The sequence below is a fragment of the Priapulus caudatus genome, unplaced genomic scaffold, assembly GCF_000485595.1.
Source record: "Priapulus caudatus unplaced genomic scaffold, Priapulus_caudatus-5.0.1 Scaffold702, whole genome shotgun sequence".
Taxonomy (NCBI): Eukaryota; Metazoa; Priapulida; class Priapulimorpha; order Priapulimorphida; family Priapulidae; genus Priapulus; species Priapulus caudatus.
The window spans coordinates 60,434-66,523 of record NW_014577763.1 but is presented as its reverse complement, the minus strand read 5'-3'; the positions used below and the strand labels follow the sequence as shown (position 1 = coordinate 66,523).

General features: G+C 44.1%; 1 protein-coding gene across 1 annotated transcript in view; it reads left to right on the top strand.

The window, feature by feature from the left end:
• The window catches only part of LOC106812929 (dihydropyrimidine dehydrogenase [NADP(+)]-like), a 104,252-nt gene that overhangs the window by 89,657 nt on the left and 8,505 nt on the right, over positions 1–6,090 (top strand). The gene's annotated exons all lie outside the window — the stretch shown is intronic.

Below are 6,090 nucleotides of genomic sequence, written 5' to 3'. Positions count from 1 at the left end.
GGTACTGCCGGAACGTGCCCTGGTAACTATCTGGATATGGTAGGGTTAGCAGCGGAGCGGATCCAGGATTTTTGAGAAGGGGCGTGTCCAGGAAGAAAAAACGGGCCTTTCTCCTTATTTTTTCTGTGTTTTAAAAAGCTGCCGAAGGCACTTAGGGGGATCTTGGGGGGAGGATTGTTTTTATAATTGGGTGCATTCTGAGAAAGCATCTGAGCATAATTTTGATGTCTAGAAGTGCCAAAAATGTTAGTCAGACCCGTCCCCGGACGCCTGCGGACCCCTCTTTGCCAATTTCTAGGTTTTATATAACGCAATTACATATATATAAGTAAACTTTATCAGAAAAACTAGGCCGCTAAACAAAACAATATAAGAGACAGTGTGTTTGTGGTGTGCTGTGTGTGCTGTGTGGTGTGTGCGCACGCCGCGTGCGTGCCTGTGGCACCGCGGGCGTGTGTGTATGCTTCTATTTTTCTTTTTTTTGTGTAAAAAGGGCCGGGGTCCCGGACCCGCCCTCGACCCCCCCTCGACCCCCCCCCTCTGGATCCGCCCCTGGTTAGGGTTAGGAGTAGGGGGTAGGCGACTCCTCTAGACCGTGTAGTGTGTAGGCGAGGTTACGGCCGGCATATTAGATAGTACCAGCGGTACGTGCGGTTACCGACCGCGTACTCGAGGGTATGTTGCGGCAGTATACCCTGGGGCGACATAGACCCTCCTCAGCCGTTCATTACTAGAGTTGTGTTTGACGTATAGGCGTTGTGTTAGGGTTGGAGTTATTGCTAGTGTTAGGGTTGGAGTTATTGCTAGTGTTAGGGTTGGAGTTATTGCTAGTGTTAGGGTTGGAGTTATTGCTAGTGTTAGGGTTGGAGTTATTGTTAGAGTTAGGTTTGGTGTTATTGTTAGAGTTAGGGTTGGTGTTATTGTTAGAGTTAGGGTTGGTGTTATTGTTAGAGTTAGGTTTGCTGTTATTGTTAGAGTTAGGGTTGGGGTTATGGCTAGTGTTAGTGTTGGTGTTATTGTCTAGTTAAATTTGGGGTTATTACTATAGATAGGGTAAAGTTGATTGCTGCTGTTCGGTATAAGTTAGGGTTAAAGTTATTGCTAGGTTTGATGGTTAAGGTTATTGCTATAGTTAGGGGTAAAACTGTAGCTATAGTTGAAGTTGAAATTTTTAATTGAAAAAATGGTTTATGGTTTATTTATACCACATCTAGTAATCCCTTGCGTATCACAAGTTTTCCAACTGGAATGTAAGATTATGGAAAATAACGATTAAATAATTAATTAACAATGTAAAATTACTCAAAGGATGCAATTGAATTAATTTCAAACTATTCAACTGTAAAAAAATTTATGTGCCACATAAATATTTGCATAATCCAATTAAGTTTGAATATTCTGAAATATTGCAATCCTTTTATCATGGAAATGATTAAACATATAATAGACATCTTTTGTGATATCTGAGAAAATGTGGGATATGTTATTTTAACCAGACCCATCACAAGTAATTGTACCTGCGCCTAATATCAGGCAACAATCAGCGCATTTTAATAAACAGTTTGTACTCGTTACTAAAATAGCATCGACCAAGTGAACTTTTTTCATGTAGCATGATTAAAAGCAGACTTAATTGAAAATAACGCTGAAAGCTACAATATTGTTCTCCTCGAAATGATCACTACTATTTTCACTGAAGAAAAGGGTAATGGAATGTGAATGAATTATAAACAACTCGCGAATTTCAATATATTAAATATTAATGCGGCGACTCTCCATCGAGTTCTCGGTGGGGAAACAATATTTTCACTGCCTTGCACAAACACGGTTACTGTTTTATTTTCGCTCTATAATTTTTAGCTTATCTGACATAGTCAGATGCAGCTTGTAGAATCGCAATGGCGCGCGTCCGTGCGTCCGTCCGGCCGTGCGTTCGTCCGTGCGTCCGTGCGTCAACAGTTGGGCTCAAATCTTAACCGCTTGACGTACGGTCACGATATTCGGGACGTTGAGGGGGATCGTCAAAACGAAATGTCAGTTTTCATGCCTACTGTCATTACTTGTGGGAACGGGTTGGCTTTTAATCCATAGATCTGTAATTTAAAAAGAATTTTTAACATTAACCCATTTTTAGCTCATCTGACATAGTCAGATGCAGCTTGTAGAATCGCATGATCGTCCGTGGAATTCGAAAAGGAACCGCGAACCATCATCCAGAAGATAAGATAGCTACAGCAATTATCCGTCTGTACGTTACTAAATTTAACTTGAGTGAATAACATTTTCATTTCGCCAGATGCTAGATGAATTATCACCTTCGTTCAATCACGAATTTCTACAGCACTCGCACGGAGCACACGTCGCCACGCGACGCCACGATTTGAGTCACAACGCGAGGGAACAACGACGTGCCACGAGACCGTACGTCGCACGCCCGCGTGCTTATTTACAGTGCAGGTCGACAGGTAGCGTAGATTTAGTAGTAGGTTTGCAGATTGAATAATTAATTACTGTGCGCCGTAAGTGTGTATGCCAGCTTTAGATTCGTGGCGCCTGGTAGTGTGAGGCAGGGCGTTGGAGCGTTTATAGCTATAATCAGAGGTAGAGATAGATGTATTAGGTCAGAGCGAGAAGAGAGGGAAAGGATCAGGTAGATGTAGAGTAGGAAGATAAGGGGAGAGGGAAAGCAGGGTTAAGATGTAGAGTAAAGGCAGATCAGGTAGAGGGGAAAGACGGGGTAGAAGTCAGACGTACAGGAAGCCCTCTTAGAGGGTATATGCAGACCGAGGACGACAGAAGAGAGAGGACAAAGCTTGAGGTAGACGTTAGAGGCAGAGAGCAATACAGAGAGGTCTTTCGACTGAACGCGGCGAGAGGGAGACAGACTAGAGATAGAGATGTGAGAGTGGAGAGAGAGTGTGAAGAGAGCGAGAGAGAGATCGTGTGTGTGTCGCTGTGCTGTGGTGGTTGTGTGTTGTGTGTGTGTGTGTGTGTGTGTGTGTGTGTGTGCGTTGTGTGTGGTGTGTGTGTGTGTGCGCTGTGTGTCGTGTGTGTGTGTGCGTGCGGCGCGCTGCATGTGCGGTGTGGTGTGCTATGTTGTGTGGTGTGTTGTCCGGTTGCGGTGTGCGTGTGCGGTGTGCGTGTTGGTGTGAGTGTGTGGCGTCGGCGTGCGTCGTGCTGAGTGTGGGTGTGTGTGTGTGTGTGTGTGTGTGTGTGTGTGTGGGTGTGTGTGTTGTGTAGTGTGTGGTGTTATGGTTAATGGGAATCCAGCACCGGATCTGCGATAATTTGCAAAAACTGTTGTGAGTGAGTGTGAGTGAGAGAGGTTTGTGTGAGAGCGAGAGTAAGACTACGTTACGCGGGACCAAAACAAATTACAGGCGTTTTAGCATTAGACGACAAATTCCCTCCCCATCCTCCTCCCCGCCACTCCCTGCCGGATTAAATCGAGTGATCGTGTGCACAGGCCTTGAAAGTTTCAATAAATATAATGCCTAACTAATACGAAATGATTTACTATCAATTCTTAGTGTTTCCTATATATCTTTCACCTATTATGGACAGTTTCCTGTAAATTCGTGCAAATCACTACGACTCCACATATAGCTGCGGCGCCATTGCTCTTCCGGCGTGCACTGTTGCACGGTTACACTAATATATATAGTGTTATTATTAGATAGTTCTACACTATTATAATAGTAACATCCGCGAGCATGGCGCGGCAGCTGTTATATGAGTTGGACTGAATTTGGAGAATTTACAGGAATGTCGCATGTAATAGGCTGAAAGAAGTTAGAACATTAAGTATATGGGTAGTAAATAGTTTATGTTATTTAGTTGCATTATATTTTACTGATAACGCTTCAAGTGCCTGTGGATGCTGTGTGTGTGCTTGCGCCCACCGGGACTCCAACCTCCCATCTACCCTGCAAACGCACCTTGCTCACCATTCACGCGCGACAGGCGAGGTCTGCGACCAGGTAGAGCGTGATGGCATATCTTAAAAATGGATCACTGCTAGCTGTCACGTGGTGGCACCTAGGCTCATACATTGTCGTTCTTAGCCAGAGCCCACCAGTAGGAGATAATTTTCGTATTTTGCTAGGCAGGGACTGACGTGCTCTTGTATCAGTCTTGAATCTGGGTGCGATGGACTGCGGTGAAATATATCTCGTTGAGTACTGTGTATGGCAGCGCTGGGTCGGCTATGATATCTCATTATTATGACATTGTTATGTTGATCAGAATTGCGTATAAGAAATGCTTGGAAGGCAGATGAATATTAGAGTAATCTCGCTTGTATAAGTAAAAGTATGAATTATTCAGTAGCGCGCTCTTATCCAATGAAAAAATTTTTTTTCTGTCATCTACACACAATTATTCGATTAAAGATTACCAGCTGAACTATAACGGAGCGAATCGGTGTGTGGCGTGAAAACCGAGATTAGCTAAAAATTAGCAAAGGCCCGCAAGAAATAACTAATTTACGTTGGTTTTTCGAATACGGTTCTTTGCATGTGGTTTTCGATGCATTCGCACGAGTTATCGATTGTAAATTGTCAAAGAAAATGTGGTTAACACGATACACACGTGCATCTGCTTAATCACATTCATCCTTACTAATTATCGATTCGTGCGTCTTAGAGAACTCGGGGATTTTTGTCTGCCACAAATTAAAGGTGACCAAAAACTGAGTCGGCTGCATAATATATCTCCACAGGACCAGTACTATTTCAGATTATATGAAAGCAAGTTGTATAGGTGGTACTAGTATACTTATAAAGCCCAGACGCTGTGGGTTACTCGATCTAACCGGACTGTGCTTACAGTCTAGCCAGGGTGGCGACTTAAACTTTCTCAACGTTCTCACAATTTACTTATCAGGTTTGCAGACTTGATGGGTGTGGTAGGAGTCGCACCTATACTTGTCAAGCCAAACAACGTTCGTTGATGCGCAGAGCAAGCTTCTATATATAAACACACACACCGTTTTATCTCAAGTCAGCTACGGAGAAAACGCGCTTAGAAACTCAGTTCATCAAATCTCCCGATTTTGTGTTTGATTCGGCTCGAAATAGTTTATTTCAAACATGCTTTTAGCGAGAGGAACTCTAATTTATTGACGATGAATTTAGCATGGGATTTTGTTATTTATTTGCAAAATGCTTTCAGCATGAGCATTCCGTGAGAATTTATTTCAAAATATGCTAGGATGGAATGTTGTTATTTGTCCCATTCGGTTTCATTTTTGGTCTAAATGATTTCTAAGCTGATATGCAGGATAATATATAATTGCTAATCACTTTTAGAACGATAAATTTGTTAATTTTACCTATCATGGTTTTGCACTGGTAAACTTTTGTTGTAGAGTCAATTTTACCGCTTCAAGCACACGGAACTTGGGTATTAGTGTAGGGCAGGTATGATTTTATATTTCACACGTTCTCAGCCGAGACACACACCGACACAGAACACACACGCGCACAGCCACCACACGCAGACACGCACGCACACACAGCGCGCCGCACACAACACAGCACGCACGACCGCGGCACGCACACCAGCACATCACGCACGCGACGCGAGCATTAGATCCTTGGCACTGCGACAACGACTCGAAAGAGAGAACGCGTTACATGGGACTTCACGCTTAAGCTGGCATTTACAGCACCACGACTCGCTCTCTCGCTCTCTCTCTCTCTTCGTTCTCTTCTCTCTCTCTCTTCTCTGCCTCTCTCTCTCTCTCTTCCTAATGTTTTCATTAATCGTCGAACGACGAGACAAGTTATCTTCGTTTTATGTGTCGCGCGATCGAAGCCACCAGCAGCAGGCAGAAAGCAGTACGTAGCTGTCGTATAGTTGGCGCGCCTGCGCACACACAGCGCCACAGGCTAGCCGTCGTCCGTCAGATCAAAGCTCGTCTCCCTCAGTTTATTCTCTGATTCCAGAGCTTTAGATTTATGCGCATGGCTGAAACGGTGGTACTACGTGAGAGCTCAGATCACGGTGCCGAGACGCGGAGGTATAGACAGAGAGAAGAGAGGGGGAGGCCAAGAGATCGGATGAGAGAGCTAGAGAGAGAGAGAGAGA